Source organism: Chroicocephalus ridibundus, chromosome 2 (genome assembly GCF_963924245.1).
Source record: "Chroicocephalus ridibundus chromosome 2, bChrRid1.1, whole genome shotgun sequence".
In the NCBI taxonomy this organism is placed as follows: Eukaryota; Metazoa; Chordata; class Aves; order Charadriiformes; family Laridae; genus Chroicocephalus; species Chroicocephalus ridibundus.
Genome location: NC_086285.1, coordinates 47,766,586 through 47,785,838, shown reverse-complemented (window position 1 = coordinate 47,785,838; position 19,253 = coordinate 47,766,586). Strand labels below are relative to the sequence as shown.

Genomic DNA, 19,253 nt, shown 5'->3' with positions numbered 1-19,253 from the left:
TTCCTACTGTCTAATGAAAGTCCAGGGTATTCATTTTAGTACGAACAAAAAGTTTTTATTAGTTTATGTTCCTATCAGTGCTGCAGAGCTAATACAGCTCTGACATGCTGAACCTTTACCTATTCTGGCCCACACATTCTCAACAGAATTTTTAATTAAGTTCCAATTGCTGAGGTAAATTGAGCAGAGTCACTCAGGTATAGTTGAAGACATAATTTGGCTGGAAGAATCTTCTGCTGATAACAATCAATGATCCAGCAAGACCTGAGACAGCAGACAGACTAATAATTTTTTTTTTAAATTTAGTTACCAGTGAAGTGAGTATATTCGACATAGAAATCACTAAATGACATTCCAAAAAGGAGTGGAAAGTTTTGCATCTATGGGTTTAGTGACTTAATGAACTTGTCTTGAATTTCCATGTACCTTAAACCTCTTGTAGGTTGGATGCCTCCAAACAAACTGTAGCAAAATCCAGTATGACTGAAACATGCATACTGATCACATATTCTGGTTGTGTAGAGGTTTTATGAACAGGGAGCAGCTGGGTTGAAGGTGTCTGAAATACAGGTTGTAGCCTGTATATGGTTGTGCTCTTGCAAACAGGTGCTGTTGAGAGCTATGGGAGGTACACAGGACTCACTGCACAGCCCCTACTGGGCCAGATGCAGCTGAAGCTGGTGGGTTTAAGTTGATGGGATTGCATTGTGCATGCTATTAGAGACAGTAGGATGTGATGGATTCACTCTACAGATGCAGACTATCCCTGACAGTGAGAAATCTGTGCATATGTGTCTCTGGGAAAATTTTGATAAAACATGTCAGCCTGTTGCTGAGAAGAAATTATGGTGGGTTTTTTTTTTAGTTCTGCAGTACTGTGTGTGCATATGTATTTGTTTAAATTATGCACCTGCACATATAAATATAGAATGAAACTATCCATGCTGTTGTAGAGTGGGTAGGTGCTGTTTCCAGAGATTGGTAATGGCATATATGTATTTTTTAATTTATTTTTTTTTTAAATGTGGTTGTTTTTCTGGTTTGTGTTTTTGGTTGTTTTTTTCAGTCACAGAATGGGTGAGGTTGGAAGGGACCTTTAGAGGTCATCTGGTCCAACCCCACTGCTCCAGCAGGGACACCTACAGCCAGTTGCCCAGCACTGTGTCAGATGGTTTTTTAATATATCTGAGGAGGAGGACTCTGCAACCTTCCTGGGCAACCTGTGCCAGTGCTTGCTTACCCTCACAGTAAGAAAGGGTTTCCTAATCTTCAGAGAGAACCTCCTATGTTTCAGCTAGTGCCCATTGCCTCTGGTCCTGGCACTGGCCACCACTGAAAAGAAGCCTGGCTCTGTCTTTTTTTGCAGCCTCCCTTCGGGTATCTGTATACATTGATAAGATCCCCCCATGAGTGCTCCTGGTGTGGTCTCACCTGTCCTGAGTAGAGGGGAAGGATCATCTCCCTTGATTTTCTAGCAATACTTTGTCTAATGCAGCCAAGGATACCATGCACATTTGCCACAGGGCCACGTTGCTGGCTCATGTCCAACTTGGTGTCCACTGGGACCCCCAGCTTCTTTTCTGTGAAGCTGCTTTCCATCTGGTTGCGACCCTCAGCATGTGCTGGTGCATGGGGTTATTCCTCTGCAAGGGTAGGGCTCTGCACTTCCCTCTGTTGAACTTCATGAGGTTCCTCATTCCTCCAGCTTGTCAAGGTCCCTCTAGATGGCAGCACGACTTTCTGGTGTATCAGCCTCTCCTCACAGTTCGGTGTCATCTGTAAACTTGCTGAGGGTACAGTCTGTCTCATCATCCAGATCATTAATGAAGATGTTAAATAGGACTGGATCCAGTATTGATCCCTGTGGTACACTGCTAGTCACTGACCTCCAACTAGACTTTGCATTGCTGATCAGAAGCCTCAGTCCAGCCATTCAGACAGTTTTCAGTCCACCTCACTGTCTGCTCATTCAGCCTGCACATCAACAGCTTCTGTATGAGGATCTTATGGGAAACTATGTTAAAGTCCTTACTGAAGTCCAGGTAGATGATATCCACTGCTCTCCTCCCCTTGTCTACCAGGCCAGTCGTTTCATCACAGAAGGCTGTCAAGTTGATCAAGCATGACTTCACCTTGGTGAAGCCATGTTGACTAGTCCTGATGATTTTCTTGTCTTTAACGTGCCTGGAAATGGTTTCCAGGATTAACTGCTCCATCACCTTCCCAGGAATCGAGGTGAGGTTGACAGGCCTGTAGTTCCCTCGGTCACTTGAGGATGGCCACATTACTCCTCAGATGTTCATGTCCTGCCTGTTTTCCTAATGGTTTCAAAAGTGCTCAAAGAAGTCTCAGTGTTGTCCTCAGTTCAGGCCCGAATATGCTCTCTGTTTTTCTGTTCCTGTCTGGATAGATGGTTCCCTATAAACAAACCCGCATGTGCACACATATACCTCCCCTCCCACATTTCTCTGTGTATGTATGTTGATGCTGTCTGAAAAGAACTATCTCCACCAATCAAGAATTAAAATGATATATTACGTCTCCCAGGAAAATGGGCAGTTTACTTTTTCTCTCACACAAAGTTTGTATTTTTAGCCTGAGATGACAGGGTGTGATAGAGCAGAGTTTAAGATTATGCTATCCGTATGTACTAAAAGACTATTTGCTGATCCAGGGCTGAATTTTAGCTCTTCTGGCCTTAGTTTTAGGCAGGTACACTTGCAAGGTGGCCAAATGTTGTACTTCTTAATTTGTTTGTTAAGGATAATAATTCGATGATGGTTTTTGCATATTGATGTGAATGTATTCACGGGTTAATTACTGAACTAAGTTTCAGTTGGTGAATGGCTGAGTGGGGTAGGGAAATCAGGCAAAGGTACATGATGATAAATTCCTTTGCTCCAGTTATTATTTTACCCACCTGCAGTGTGAATATCCTTCTGTAATAAATGTTAATTGCATATAGCACTGCAGTCTTCAGCTGAGATGTGCTAGCACTGAAATTCTCATTATCTTCTTATTCCTAAGAAAGTAGCTTGGGCCTATTCACAGGTTGTTATCTGCATATGGCAAGTACACATACTATTTTGAAAGTTGAGTAAGTTGCTCAGCTGTGCCTGGTCATACGAGATCAGGAGGTGTGATATAGCCTGATGTAGCCAGATGGAATGGGATGCCTGTATGAAAAAGAAGAGGAGCTTAGAAAGACAGAAGCCGTTTTTGGAAATCAAGGAGACCTTCATATAGCTGTACTCTTATAGCTTTCTGCGTCAGGACATAGAGTATCTGCTAGTTTGTGGACTTGAATAGCCAGTGCTTTGTTCCCTCTTTTTTTTATTAAACTTGAAGCAACTGCAGAGCAAATAAAGCAGCACCCAGAGACAACAAGCAGTTGCTAAAATTCATGTTGGTAAAATTGAGTGAATTATTTCTTTTTGATAGGTTTGTTGACGCAAATAGGTTTTTTCATTAAAATGTTGACTGAGGTCATAGATTTGGTGAAACTCAGGGAGTCTTGATAAAACTGTTGAGCAAACCCATAACTTCTTATTGCGGTGTTTTTAAAATAAAAGTCATTCACTTGTCACTTAGCATGACATTTGATTTCAAGGATGAGCTTGGCATGATTAAAAACACAAAACTGAGTTTTCTTTTTTACTTTTTTATTGAGTGCTAACCCTGCACATCCACACAGACCTTCATACATACAGACAGCAGAGACCGGTTAGCTTGGAAATGCATTGGACTAATTAATGTGTAGAATACTGATGGAGCCTAGCCTACTAAACATGCTACCTAGGAATCAAGCTATAGGAAGGACACAGTTTTGCTCTTCGTCTCTATTTGCTTTTCCCCTTAGGCCTGCTCTCTCTTTCGCTTCATTTCTGAATAAATTCCAGCACCCTCCTTCCTCTGCCTCCTCACCTGCTTCAGCTCCCCATTTTCATTCCCACACCTGCTGCCTCATTTTGCTCCTCTGCATACTGGAGGGTGGATGAGATTCCCTGCCCCTTCCTAGCATGGGGGAAGGATCTGAAAAGAAGACCTCGAGGCAGACTTCAGCTATTTGTTTCCATAGATACCCAGAAGTCTCTCTCACGTTATCCATCTGTGGCTGTTACAGCCCACCGCAGAAGCCAACAAGCCATGAAATAGGGGAGTCTGTGGGTTGACATGTTCCATGACTCTACCAAACTGTTCCAAAATAACTACAAATGCACTGTGAAGAGGGGGAAAAAAACCCATATAGAAATAAACCCAAATAAATACAGCTTTTTCAGTTTATGTAGACGAACACAGTAATAGATGAAGCATTTGGATGGAACTGAAAGTGTAATGATCAGAAACAAGAACTACCACCACTAGCAGCTGTACAGAATCAGGCTCAAGGCCTGTCTAACCCCATCTTGCATCTGCTAGTTGGTGACAGTGAAGAAGTGTGAGATCACAGAAATTTAAAAGTGTCTTTCCACCTTGCTCTGCCAATCTGCAGCTCAGGGAGTTCTTAAATAAGAATTTGTGTCTTTGTAATTAAAAAAACATTGGTAGATATAATGTCCATAACTTTGTTCAAATAATTTTAAAAGTATTTGTATTTAAAAAATAAACTTTTATGATATCCTGGGACATAGAGTTCTGGCGCTTAAGTGGTGGTTGAATAAAGTAGTATTACTTGCAGTTTTTGAACTTGCGGCTTGATGATTCATTTTAAGTACCTTGTTTTTGTATTGGAGGAGACTGTGAAAATCCCTATTTATTTTCTCAATGCCATTTGGGATTTAGTCCTATGATTTATTCTATGACTGAATAAGAAGGCAACTATTATGTCCTATATTTTGAAGATTAAGCATATCTATCCCATCAAGGAACATGGATTAGATTGGATGGTTATTTGAACCCTGTTCATTTCAGAACATTTTAGGGATGCAGTGCCAAAAGCTATTGCTATATTCCCATAGAGATTTTCAGGCAGTGATTTGGGATTTATTCTCTGCTTTGAAGAGCTGCAAGGCTTCACAATGGGCTGGTTTATTGAAAGTTTGTTGGATTTTGGATTATATTTTTTTAATATTAGTCAATGCTAGAGCAGATTCTAGATATTCTTTTTCTGATTTCACTGTAAGATTTCAACTTGGTGAATAGACATCCTGTACAAAATTAATTGTAACTAATGAGGTAGTAGTAAGATGAACATACCACCTTATGAAGATTTTTCTCTGACAAAGAAAGGGAGTTACAAATTTCCAATGAGATGTTCTGTATAACATTATGCAGAAATTGGTGTCAGGTAGGTGCTTTCACTAAACATGAATATATTATGAAATTAGCTCTTCTCATTGTGAAGAAGCTTCCGATTCATTTGCAGATCTGGGGTTTCTTCTCTTCTGGATGTAGAATGGGGCTGATATTTGGAAATGCTACCTGTATTTTCTCTGTCCAGAGGTTAGATCAAAGTCTTTAATGAAATACTAGATTATTGAAAATACTTTTGGATTCATGCAAATCTAGGTTGATGCAAGCCAACAGGGAAGAATTGAGTCCTTAATTGAAATGATCGAGACCTTAGTCAGAAAAGATGGGCAATGAGATTCTTTTTCATTTAGCCACCATGAGGCCAAGGTACTGCCATTCCTGACTTGGAGCTGGCAATCTAGTTGATATGCCCCTACTGTCCAGATCTCTCACATCTTTGGAGCACTTAGTCTTGTGCACAGATCTGTGCGCTACATATCTTGCAGGTGATGATCTGTTAGCACAAATGCTGATTCCTCTCCTTTGCACCTAAGAAGAAATGGGAGCAGTCCTCCTGCATTTATTTGCCAAGGAGTATTCCTAGAAGATGATGCTTAAGAGTTTTTCAGGTGCCATTAGAGCCCTCTTGTTCTAAGTCATCAAATGGAAAGCTGTGACTTCATTTATGCCACAGCAATGTGCTTGTGTATATGGCTTTATAGCCTATTGTATCCTCATAATTCAATATTGTACTTTTCTTTCTCCTTTTTTGTTAAGTGTATGTTGATGGTAATGAATGCTTCTTTGCTCGAGACTGCTTGGTAGCCTCTATTGCTGCCAAGAACTGCTTTTAGCTTCTGCTTTCTGCTGCTGGTAAATTTCCCTGAAGTCTTTCTGTATGGTGTGAATGACAAAGACAGCTCATCTTTTTCAAACACCACTGGAAGTCTGCAGGGTCAGGCTGCAGGCTAATTGAATATTTTATCTCCGTCCATTCTCAGCCTGAATTCATCTAATTGGATATTTTACTTTCCAAGCCTTAATATTTTGGAAGCATCCTCCGTTCCAAGGGTTTGCTGTTGAAGAGCTCCTGTCATTAACTCTTTCCAGAAAAGGAAAAGTTCTCCACATGGACGTTGCCCTGTTCTACAACAATTTAAGTAGAGGAGAGAACTGATGCTGGCAGCAAATCACCACCTGTCTTCTGAAAAAACAGGCTTGGTAACTTTCCTTGTAATTTCTTAGCCTTACATGTGTATTTAAAAAGCATGTGCTGTTGGAAAGACCATTTCATTAATGAAGGCAGGAGGGAATCTACTGTGAAGTTTTCCTCCATATCCTACAGAACATATTTCATAATATTCTGTTCAACTCCTAATGTACTGAGTACATTTTTACAAACATATACATAAACTCAAAACCTAGAATTGCATTTTGTATTACCCTTCTCTTTAAAAAGAAAGACAACTCTTCCTCTCCCAGGTCTTTTCCAACTACTTATGCAAAGTCAGAAGGCTGAAAACTAATGGCTGTGTTGGCAAATATTTGATTAGAAGCTGGTAATGGGAATTTTTTCCTCCTGTGCCTAGTTCAGAAACGAACATCATTAGGTTTTGAGGAGATTTTTCTTTTTACACCCCAGGTAGTAATAAGTGACTATTTATTTAAAATCCATTTTATAACAACTCTTTTTTACTTTTATCTCATCCATCACAGCTGCTTTCTCTTGAGCCTCATCCTTGTCTCAGCATTTAAACATAGCACAGTGCTTTTTTTTCCCGTCTTTTTAAATCAACTAGTCTTTAAACTTGAACTCATTTGAATCAGACAGATTGTCTCAACTGAAGTGAAATGCTGTCACTTTGAGTCAATATATATGAACTATCATAACGTTCCACTAGCTCAAACAGCATTTTCTGCCTCTGTAGTGCAGTTTGTGAAACATAATGCATGCACAAAGAAGAGAAAGAGAAAAATTGCATTGCAGAAGTCTGTTTTCCTACGGATAATGGTCATGTTTGGGCTGGCTTCTTGCTCTCTACCAGAGCTGTGGGATCCCCTGCTGCAGCAGCAGCAGAAGACTGGCTTCTGGCTGTATCTGTCCAACTAAATCCTTTCAGGTCCCCTGTCTTCATGTCATGACAGAGTGAAGAGTTCTTTCTCATAGTTTACATAAATGAATAAAATCAACTGTACTCCTACAAAGTCAGGAGGGAGCACTTCTGTAGAGAGGTGGTAAAAGCTACATGGTCTTTCCCTGATCCTGTGGCCTGGAGCATCCTCTACTGGGAATATCTGCTGTTGGGACCGATTTCCAGGAGCCTTCTGCCTGGCAAATCTGCCTCTGGGAAAGCCATGGAAATGAAAGAACCAAAAGACTTGTGGGACCGCATAGGCATTTTTCCATGTGTTAGGAAATACCTACCAGCTTAAAAATCAGTTTTATACTGTCCTAGCTTAGATGGAAATCTGAATGACCTGTACTTACTTGTTTACATCCTGTTTCAGTTCCCAGTTCATCAGAAATTGTGGAAATGATTGAAGAACTCCATTCGTTTCTTGGGAACCAACTTCTGTATAACTATACTCCAGTGGCCATCTTCAATTAGTGGACGTCATTGTTTTTGCAAGCAGCACTATGAACATATCTTCCCTTTTGTACCTGTGAAAGAGAGAATTGGGCTGGATGTTCATTTGTCAGATTTCTCTCTGCCTTTGCAAACATTTGTGTATTGTTGCTGGTAGAAATGTTTTGAATGGTTTTAAGCTGCCTGAAAATTTTGCCTTCATCTTAACTGTTGAGTAATTTGATTGCAGACGTGAAATATCAAGAAACAACTGGGAGGAGTTCTCATTATTCTGGTATTTATCACATTTGGTTAAAGTACTATTGCTGACAAAATATGGGACTTTCATTAATAAAAGCTTTTTTCCCTCAAAAACAGGGCACTTGAACTACTGGTCCCCCTTTCCCTCCTCCCCCCCATTATGAATATTTTTTTGTTATTATTGCACTTTCATCAGTATCTTGATCCTAAGATGTGCTTGCAAACACTGCCTTTAGCCATGCTGTCTATTTGATGGTTCTCAATTCATGCTTCACTAACTTTTCACAACTTTTTCTCAGAATAACTTTCCGTGGAAGCTGTGACTCTTAAACAGTGTTCTCGGTCACATTAATAAAACAAGAGTTTTCTAGTATTTACTTTTTAAACCGGGTCAAGCCTTATAGTTTTGTTGTATCAGTAGAGTAAAAAAAAGAAAGAAAGGAAAAAAGAGACCATTCAAAATGTTTTCAAAATTATCTAAGGAAGGCATCAGGAAAAGGGAGCTTTATAGGGCTCCCACTGCTTTGTTAATACTGGATAACTGCCTTGGTTATCTGTCACAATTTATATGTTTATAGAATAGATATGAAGTTGTCTGTCACACCTGTAAGACTGAATACTGGGGTATGGTATTTATTAGTAGTAGTCTTTATATTATCCAGAGGATCGGGCATATATCTGAGGGTTTGCAAATACCTTCCTTTCTATGGCTAGCTGAGAGTGATTATTTTCTTCTACTGCAGAAAGAAATCAGCTTTTCTTTGAAATCTGTAGCAGTAATCCCTGATTGCACAAAAAAAGGACACTTGAGCTTTTCTGTCCACATGCATGTAAGGACACCCTTTAAGCAGAATGATGGCCTCATCAGGTAAATGGGCTTAAAGGGAAGAGGTATCTTTGTTTTCATGTGCCCCTGTGGGGCAGAGACAAGGTAATGTGGACTGAGAATGTGCAGGTGGTGGGAAACGTTCAATTGTGGCCCCTTTGCAGGTCAAGATAAAAGAATTGACAGCCATGAAGGACAAGCTTAACAAAGAGCTTGCTTTCTCTCCATCTCTCCCTTTCACTAAGGAATTAAAACAGAGATTGTAAAATAAAAGCTGCAATATGTTTTCTTATGCAATACTGTGCTAGGTTTTTGCAGATATAGATCCTCAGAAGAGCTTTTTCGGAGGCATTCAGCAAGTAAAGGAAACAAAAAAGCTGATAATAAAAATATGAGAAATAATTTAAAGGAAAAAAAAAAAGAAGTTTTGATTCTTGATGAAGAGGTAGCACAGAATACCAGTAGCTCGTGTGTCTGAAAAGGCTTAGGGAGAACTTTCCAGAAATCCAGCCCCAGTCTGTGAAGTGGGGGGATGATTTATCACTACATTTAGCATTAAGCATATCTTGGCTGTGTTGTCTGGTGTCAACCAAAAGGAAAAATGCTACAGTTCTGCATGGGAGGAGTTGCTATACTGCCACCAGTGGCCCAACATACAAAAAAATACATTTTTGATTCTTTTGCCCTCTTTTCCTGGAGTTTAATTATCTCACCATCAGATATATAATATTTTAAACTTAGATGAAGAGTCTAAGGCTGCTTTTATCATGGGCAGGCAGATGCTTTTATCACGGGCTTCAGATTAGCTCAGTGATATGTCTGCCTCTCATGAGCTATTTATTACAGATACACAAACTTCACACATCTCCAGGATAGATTTTAAGCCTGACTTGACTTTAGTAGTCTGACAGATCATGATAAACCTACAGTAAACAGGAATCTTTGGACCTGGTTTGTAAGTAGATAATTCACTTGATTGATTTTGTACATTAATTCTTAACCTGTAGCATCAGAACAGGACTGAGAGATTGTCAGCAACTTGAACCTCTTCTGCTTTTACTGGGAGGGGTTTTAGAGCCTAATACGAATTGTTTCCTGAAAGAAAAGAGCGGTTATGAAACTCTGAGAATAACTGATTTAGAAAAACAGTCTGAATTACTGCTCATGTTCTTTGAAAAGTATTCTATTCAAATACTGATTGACCAGGGATAACAAATTCATTAAGCTGGTTTGTTAAAACCAGTGCCTAACGAGACAACTTGCTGTTGATATGAATTGATGACGTTTAAGTTTATGCAAAGGAAAGTAAAGGCAGTTTCACTGGAACTGTTGTTTTTCATCTTCCCTCATGTTTGGTAGTAGCTTAAAAATATATTGCATTAGTTATGTTGTAATGAGGCCAGAATATGGACTCCATGACATCTAACTGAGAGTTAAAGCATCCAAAATACATTTCCACATAGATGTGCTGATCTTACCTGTTAACAGATATTTTCAGTCTTTGCCTGAATTTTTTTCAATTTTAAAAAATGGAATGGATTGACTTCCCCCCCACCCCATCCCCTGGAAAACTTTACAATTTTGCATATAAAACCCATGAAATCCAAGCAGAGCAACATTGCATCAATTATCTGCATACCTCTGCATTGAGATTTCTTATAAAGTTTTTGGTATTCATCTTATATTTGTTGCTGATGTGTGCTCAGAGCGGAATACAAAGCCAGAGTGTATTTCTAGATAAATTACACCCTTTCATCCCTCTTTTTTTCTCAATAAATTATACCCTCCGTACCTTCTTTTGAATCTTACTCGTCAAAAAAAGGAGCTTTTTGCCCACCAGCTCACAGCTTGCAGACCACCTCACTGACTGAAAGGGTGTTCTCGTGCTTTTGTTGCAGTTTTGCTTTAGGTATTTCGCATTTTCTCTTTGGAAGCTAAGACTGTGTGGAAGTAAAACATCAGAATCTTGATTTCTGTTTTTGTTTCTTTTACTACCCTTTGCTTCTCCAAAGGAAGATCCCAGACAGTAGCATGCATAAACTCTTAAAAGACTATCTCAGGAGTCAAGCAACAGGGATGAAAAAATCCCCTGTTCCTGGCAGAGGGCTTGGAATGGCTGCAACCACTATCACAGCAAAGCAAATGGCTTTTACCAATCCTGGCTCTACAAAGGTGCTTACTTGCTAAGAAAAGCTCAGGGCACTGTGGACAAACTGTACCAAGTCTGTACTATTTGGGTGTCAGTTACTTTGGTGATCTGGCTTGACAAATCTACCTGCCTTTTGTTCAAAAATATCACACTTAAAGATGGCAAAATAAAAACATGTGATAAGCCAATTCTTGGTTTAAAGTCTCCTCTGGAAAAGCATGTAAGTCATTGGAACTGGAATCACTGCTGTAGCTCCCTATCAATAATTTCTAAATTCAAAGACGTACAGTATATTGTTCAGCCAGTTTCTTTATAATTTAGGTTGAAATTCATAGTAAAATATTAACGGCAACTCTCTGAGGTAAATATCATCATTTTGTAAGATGCTCAATTTTTATTCCACACCACCAACCCAAGATGTTGTGTTTTTGAGGCAGAAAACTATCCATTGTAGTAATCCGAATTTGTCATGATATACTTAATCAGAGGGAAAAAATACGAGGTTTGAGTGTTTGGTTTTTTTTTTTCAACTATTTGGAAAAACTCATCACCTTATTATTGCATCAGCCAGCTCATGCCTGCTGTTGGTGTAGAACCAGCTGCTGGTGTAGAACCAAGTGCACTACATCGCTTCTATATGCTTCTTCAGGGAAACATTGTGATGATCACTGTACCTTGTTGTGTTTAAATTTAAATGCCATTTGAGGGCTGATTAGTCTGCTGTAGCCTTCTTACTTGTGTAAACTTAAAAGCTTATGCTGTGTCACTGCCACGTGAACTGGACTAGTTTCGGTAGCCTTACTCCCTGGCCGCCCTTTGGATTCCACATGGCTGCAGGAACTGTTTTTATTGACAGTGACACTTTCTGTTATAAAACCTTATTTGCACTTCTCCAGCTTATATTGGGCGTGCCAGCTGCCATGTCTGTGTGTTTCCTGTTCTGCACAGGAATATACAATAGAAATTCCCATGCCTGTGTTTCTCTGTTTGAAGTTATTGCCTTATGTTGTCAGTTATCCAATGTTCCAGCAGTCTGTTTACAGCCCAGTCTGTGCTTAATTTTGTTCAAGGCCCTGTATTTGCCTGCTTCCTTCCTTGGTTCTTTAATATAAATCCCAGAGTGGTTCCTTGACCATCTTTGCATTAATCTTATTCTTTCTCTTAATGAAGAAGCTATTAATGTATTCTGTAAGGAGTGTCCCTTCTTTCTTCCCTACGATGGTGGGACTTGCTTGATGTTCTCCCATGTTTAACCTGATAGCTCTGTGATGAAATCATGTCCAAAATGTTACAGTCATATTTTCCTCTTTTTGTATAGATAACTTACATTTTTCACTGGGAATTTTTTGAGATTCTCTAATAATATTTGAAACTGTTGATCATAACTAACCCTGTGGTAGAGAGTGAAACTTAACCAAAGTGAAAATTCTACATGCAACTCCAATTCCACACAGAAGTGTTATTTTTAAATTCAACATATATGTGATACTGTTTTTTAACTTCTGGAGATTTTTGCCCAGATTTTGATTGGTTGTGGATTTGCTGCTCAACATTAAATTGCAGTATTGGCACCAAAAGTAAAGTGCTCGCAGGGCTTGCATGCTTGTTTTTTAAATATATTTTATACACTTTGCTTTTCAGGATTGATCTAATGTTGTCATGATTTAAAGTGGGCTTGTCGTGACCTTCAGGTGCCCTTCCTTTTCTGTGGGAAAGAAGGTGGTTGCAAGTCACAGTTTTAATAGAAAATAACACGCTTAGCATAGCTCTTTCAACTAGATGATATTTTTGTCTCAGAGCTTTTCTCTTATGATGGAAACCTTTCCAATTTACACAGTTAGGAGTTAAAGAATGAAAGGAATCATTATTGCATTTTAAGGAACTATTCAGAAGGCTGAAGTTTTTCTAAATAATGTAGAAGAGCTGTACATATTCTCTGCTAAGCTGGGTATCAGCGGTTTATGTTTGTGTTATTTTTGGAAGGGTAATACTAAGAACCCTAAGGAATACATGCATCTTTAATAAACTTTGAAACAGAGGAAGTCCATATTTTTGAATATATTTTAATTGTATCAGTTGGGAATATTTTTAAATAAGATTCTGGCGTAGTGATAGAGTTCACAGAGTTTACGTTGTCATAGTATGCCTCTTTCCATCTGTATATCCTCTTTCAAAGCAGCAATGTGCTCTTATCCATTTAACTGGAACACAGCTGATGTGGGCTAATTATTTTTTTCTCCTCTTCATTGTATCGCTCTGCTTTTTCTGCTGATTTCAGCTGGAGTTGGAGGTCAGTCTATTTAAAGACCACACACTTTTATCTCAATGTCTCTTGTGAACTGTTGTATAATTTGGCTACTCCTGGGGATCTTTGCGGTGAGAATACATAATTTACTGACCATCTGCCTGCCTTTTCCTTTTCCTTGCATTACAGATGTGGGGAGGAAAAGCTGAAAAGGAGGCAGTCATATAGCATGTATGCAGACATACTATGTTTGTCATCTGGAAGTCAGCTTTGTGCCAGCAGTTGCTGTTGCTACATGAAATACAAAGGAAGGCTGGTGTGTCTCACGTAGTACAGAAGATAAATGTTTATGACGGATTAGTTTGTTCCAAAAACAGTTCTTTGAGCTTTTTCTTAACATGATTGTTGATTTCCTTACAGGTCTATATTGCCTTCAGCCGGTGTTCAAAATCCCAGGCTACACCTCACTTTATGACCAGCATTCTTCTATGGCAGCTCTGGGAAACCTCATTTTGCCCAAACAGGGAGCTACTGAAAGTCCTAAATGATCTGGCTGGAAGGGCTCAAACTAGTTTTATTTGGGGATTGTATGTATGCGTGAACAAGAGAAAAGAGGAAAGCAAGATAAGAAGGATGAGACACTAATGTAGAATTGAAATGAGATTGTATCTAAAAAACAGTAAGCATGGAAACTTTAATACAGCCTGGACAGCAATGGTAGGCGGTCCCAAGAGAAGCCTAGAGAATAGGCTTTTGGATCTGAGATTTGTCTAAAGGACCTGAGAAGGAAAACATTTGGTCATTTGACTTCTTTATGAATGTTTTAAAATAGTTGCATCAAAACTACCTGACTGTAACCCATTTTCATTCTCAGTGGAATAATCCTCCTATGGGACCCAAATGTTGCCACATAGTTCAGGTGGTATCATACTTCACAGAGGTTTATACCAGGATGGATACTCTGTGTTGGATACTCTTGTCTTTTTGCAGAAGTTGCAATATCTCTGAAAGTGATTGATCATGGTGTGTTGGTGTGTCTGCAGAGTGATGTTTCATGTGGCAGATTCCAGTAGGTCTAGGTGTGATGGACATATTCTTCACCACCACTGCTAAAGGTGATCCCTTAAACCCCTACAGGGACCTTATATCCAGTTTCACAAATTGCAGTTTTATTCTAAAAATATATGTATGCAAACTCAGACCTAAAGTAGTTCTTTGGTGATTTTTTTTTCCCAATTGCTTGCCACACTGTGGTTTGTGTTTATAAACTACTCAGATATAAGCTCTTAGGGGTAGGAAATGCCTCTTCTGTTTTATTTGCAAAGGATAGTAAGAACCTTATCTAGGTCTCCAGGTGCTACCACAATATAAATAATCGTAATGATAGGCCTCTGAGTACCAGTAGGTCTGATCTAGCTGAGGTGAAGAAGTAGCTTACCCGGAGTGAAAGTTTTTTTTGAAGTGCAGAGAAAAGACAGCGAAACATACATGGATTATTTTATGTTATCTTTTGCTTAGAGAAAATATTAAACATGGCTTGTCACTTAACTTGGCCAGGGCTATCTTGTTGCAGCTTTTTTTTTTTCTTTAAACCAATTATTCTGCAATATGGAGTGTTTTGTGTTTTATTTAGACACGCTTTTTAAAGATCTGCATTCATGGCACATGCATTGAAGAGCAAATTAAAATTAAAAGGCTGCTTTAGACTTTTAAGAGCACCTGGATCTTATTTTAGAAGCAATTGGAACTCTGGGCAGGCACCTTGTAGGGTAATTTAAATTCTTCTTCTATTTTTTTTTTTTTTTTTAATTTGAGTACTTGGTGAGGAATTGATTTGAACAGCATGGTGCTGAGCTCTTTAGATTTTGAAGTACTTCCAATTCCCAATCACATTCAGCTGCAGATCATGATCTTCTCCTCCTGGTCTTACAAGGCCAGCCACCTTAAGAATATCTCCCAGACAAAGAAATGAATCTAGGCTCCTTTGATTTATCAAACATTTTCTTTCATGTATTTCTTTTCTTTTGCTTATGCATAGAAGAAGTTCCACAGGTCAACAGGAAGACATTTAAAAGTTTCAAAAGAAAATACGGGCATGTAAAGGTAGCCAATTGTACCATATCAATTCAATATACGAACAAAATGTTACCATTAGTGAAGTGTTCACAAGCACAGCAGTAAATTATGTGTATTGATTTGTCCAGGGTAAAAGGGGGGAAAGAAACAATCCTTCAGTTGCATCCAATACTCCATTTGGGAGTATGGTCTGCACTGTGCCCCATGTGAGACAGCAGGCCAGTGGGGATGAGGTACAGGGAAGGAGGGAATCCTCATGTAACTAAGGCTTATCGTTAAGCACAGGGAAAAAGAGAAACTGTGGCTGCTCAGGTGGTCTCTGTTCTGGAAATTACTACCCTGAGGACTTGTCTTTGAAGCATAAGTCTTTAATGAAGACTTTCTGGATGTTTTTGGAATGCCCTATGCAAACACAGGGATATAATGATGCTTTACTTGTACGAAGTGACACAGGACAGTCATCTCCTTTCTCAGCTTTATTTTCAAAAGTACAAAAATATAGGGACGTCCATTCTCAGCAAGAGGTAGCAGCTGCCCTAAACACAGGGATTTTTGTTCCTTTTCTCCATGGAGCAGTCAGCCCCTTGCAGACATACACAGATGGGATTGTGAGCAGCTGGGACTATAGCGGTGAGTCAGTAAGTCACTGGAAATGCACTGGGATGTGAACCACCAGCAAGAACATACCTAATACAATAGCTGCAATACAATGAGAAGCTGCCAACAGGCGGCTCGTGGTAACGGTTTGCAGCTCCTTGCGGTGTGGCTTGGAGATGGTGTGAGGAAGTGTGTACCAATATAGAAATGTTTTATAAACTGGAACCGTGAAACAGTGAGGATGACATTAAACAGCATCAGCATCTCCCCGTACTGGGTTGATTTCTTATAAGACGCTGGAGGAAGCTGATATAAATTATTTGGGGAAAAGCTCAGTGTATTTTTGCCTTTGGGTTGAGATAAATAAAACATCATAACGTAGATTAGAGATTTCACTGGAGTGTGGAGGAGGAGAATGTAAAGTCTGAATATTTTGTTTTCTGTCTGAATCACTAATGTGCTACCAGTCAGTTTAATTAGAATAATTAGTCATGAAATATATAATTGGTCTGAATCTTCCTGCAGATTATATAGAGAGCTTTTGAAGAGGAATGTGGTTATTTGATACTGATCCTGCAAACATTTACGCACACTCTTAGCTCAGTGTGCATGAATCAGTGTGTATGTAGTGACATCCCGTTGACTGCAGAAAGGAAGCTTCCCTTTAGCTAAGGCGGCTCTCTCAAATTAAACAGGCTTCATCAGCAGGCTGCATTTTTCTGTGACCATGAGATTTGTGGCAGGTCCACTGTTTTAGGGATTCCTTCAGTAGGGGACTGCTTTCAACTTAAACAAATATTGATGTTTGCAGAACAGTAACTTTGAGTGACCAAGTGGTGGCATGTCCTATGTGGCTCGGTTTACATCTCAGTCTCTAAAGGGGAGCTTCTCGTGGACCCTCTCTGTGAGGTTATTTTGGCACCACTGTAGTGGGTCCTGCTGTGGGGAAGTGACCCAGTTAAGTAGTAACTGTAGGGAAGAGCGTGCTTCTGATTTCTTGTTGGACTATGCCGGATCATTTCCCGGATCTGGTTCAGCTTGTGGCTGTGCACATGCCTGATCCTGCGAAGCTTGGGAGAAGTGAAGTGAGGATCAGAATTTGCTGGTGCTGTGTGGGAAAATGGGCCTGGGGTGGGTTAGGCTTGTCTGGGTTTGGGTTGTTTTGCTTTTCCCTGTGGAAAAACTTGAAAACATAGAGCAATTATTGTACATATTGACAAGCGCTACTGTTTGATCGCTTTTTCCCCCCCAGAAGAGGTTGTTGGTTTTTTTTATCATGGGTTTTAGTGTTGATTGTTTTGTTGTGTTCCATCATTTAAGTGTCTATGTTCATTATAAATCATATGAATGAATGATGTTCCCTTGATTTTTGCAAGTTAGGAGCACTGATGTCCATGCTATTACTGTGCATGGTCCCATCCAAGTCAGCAGGTTTACACTTCATAGGATAGGGAAGTATTTTAACTTATGTTTGCAAGTTTTAGACTGACACAAGGTTGTTATGAGCTAAAGGAAAGGGACTATATAAGAAGTGCTACTGATAGTATATTTCCTAGCTAATTTTTACCTGGCATTTTGAATTTCTGCTGACAGGACTCTGAAATTGCATTCCTTTTGGCATCCCATTCAAAGTCATAACAGAAGTACTTATGTGAACAGGAGATGTCTTGGTCTAGAAACATGTGACATGTCAATTCATTTTGTCTCAATTGCATATTCTCTAATGATACTGATTTTAAGCTCTCCCATTTTTTTGAGAAAGTAACATTAAGAGACTTGTTCTCCTTAACTTATTTGTTTCTTATGTTAAAATTATTTCTCACCCTGAGATTATGTAACTGTTTCATTATAGGTAGTAAATTTAGTGCCAAAGAAGTCCTGTAAAGGTATTGAAGGACCCTTGCTATATGGATAGGATTTTCTGCTTGTTGCATATGCTTATGTGCTTTGGTCTAGTTTGATAGTCTAATTGACTATATCAGTATATTCTGTACATCAGCTGTGTAAGAAAACTTTTCATTATCTTTGGCCACAAAGAACAGCTGAAAGCTTTATGGAGTTTCTTACTTTTTTTATGGTACTTCAGTTAATCCCATTTCTCTTTTTTGGCATGCTGTGTGGTGTTTAATATAAAAATACGTGATTCAGCAAAAGCTGTGGAAGGTTTTCTGTTACTGTGGTGTACAGAATTGCAGGTACTGTGAAACAGACTGAAATAAAAAGAAGGGAATGTGGTGTATTTGCAGGGTAGGACTCTGTCATCCTGTGGCCTTACTTATCAGTTCACAAATCTAATTGTGGTGCTCCCTTGAGTATTTTGTATGCAACAGAAACCCTGTTGAAGCCACATTAGATACCCTTTCCTATCCAGAAAAGCAGAAATCCCCCAAAGTTTAATAAAGTTGCATCTCTCCTTCACCAGTATCAGGAACCCAGTCCCAGATAACCTTCTTATTAGTTCAGCTCAAGACTCGTTATTTCTCAAGGGCTGATCTTGCCTATTTGATATTTGGTATCTCTTGTCTCTCTAGCACATCACTCAATGCACAGAAGCCATCCTTACCTTTTAGCCCCAGTCCTGGTCCCAGCGTCAGTGACATGGGCGGCATGAGGAGACTGGAGTAGTGATTTGGATCTAAAGTGACATAGCTTGAGGACTTTGCAGATGGACAGTCTCTTCTTACCCTGTCACAGAAAAAAACCCCCACCAGATTTCATTTTCCATACTTTCATTTTCACAAAAGTCTGTTTCAGCTGGGCTGACCCAGGACCCTTCCTCTGTAGCTCAGAAACTGTCTTTGAAATTAGGGCTCTTTCCAGTTTAAGTTGCTTTTGCTGACTTTGTTGACCCATCAGGCCGTATTAGTATTAGTAAATGACACAGGCCAATAGAAGTGTATTTGTAAAGCAAAATAGTTTGTGCTGAGAACCTGACATCCATGCTCCTCTATGTATTTGAGACCTTTTTTTTTATTTAATTGTAGCTCTAGTTTTTTTCATCTGGTCCAAGACACGGGATGTCTGTTAGTGGCTGTAGTGTGTTAGGTGCTGTTAGGTACTGGAGTGTATCTTCCAGTTTAATTTCATGTGAAAGGCATGTGGTTCCACGTGCACCATAATGTCAACCAATGCATAGTGAGAGTAGATGACCAGGAGACTGGCTTAAAAATTGCAGTCCTGACTGAACGAAAGCACTAATATAAGTGTGCCATTGGTTAAACTGGATCACCTCAACCACACATAGATGCATGTAATATATATTTAACGACCCTTCCTGGTCTAGGAGGGTCATTAAATATG

At 39.4% G+C, this 19,253-nt stretch overlaps 1 protein-coding gene across 3 annotated transcripts in view; it reads left to right on the top strand.

The window, feature by feature from the left end:
• CPNE4 (copine 4) overlaps positions 1-19,253 on the top strand; it is a 241,987-nt gene that overhangs the window by 51,766 nt on the left and 170,968 nt on the right. The window lies entirely within an intron of this gene.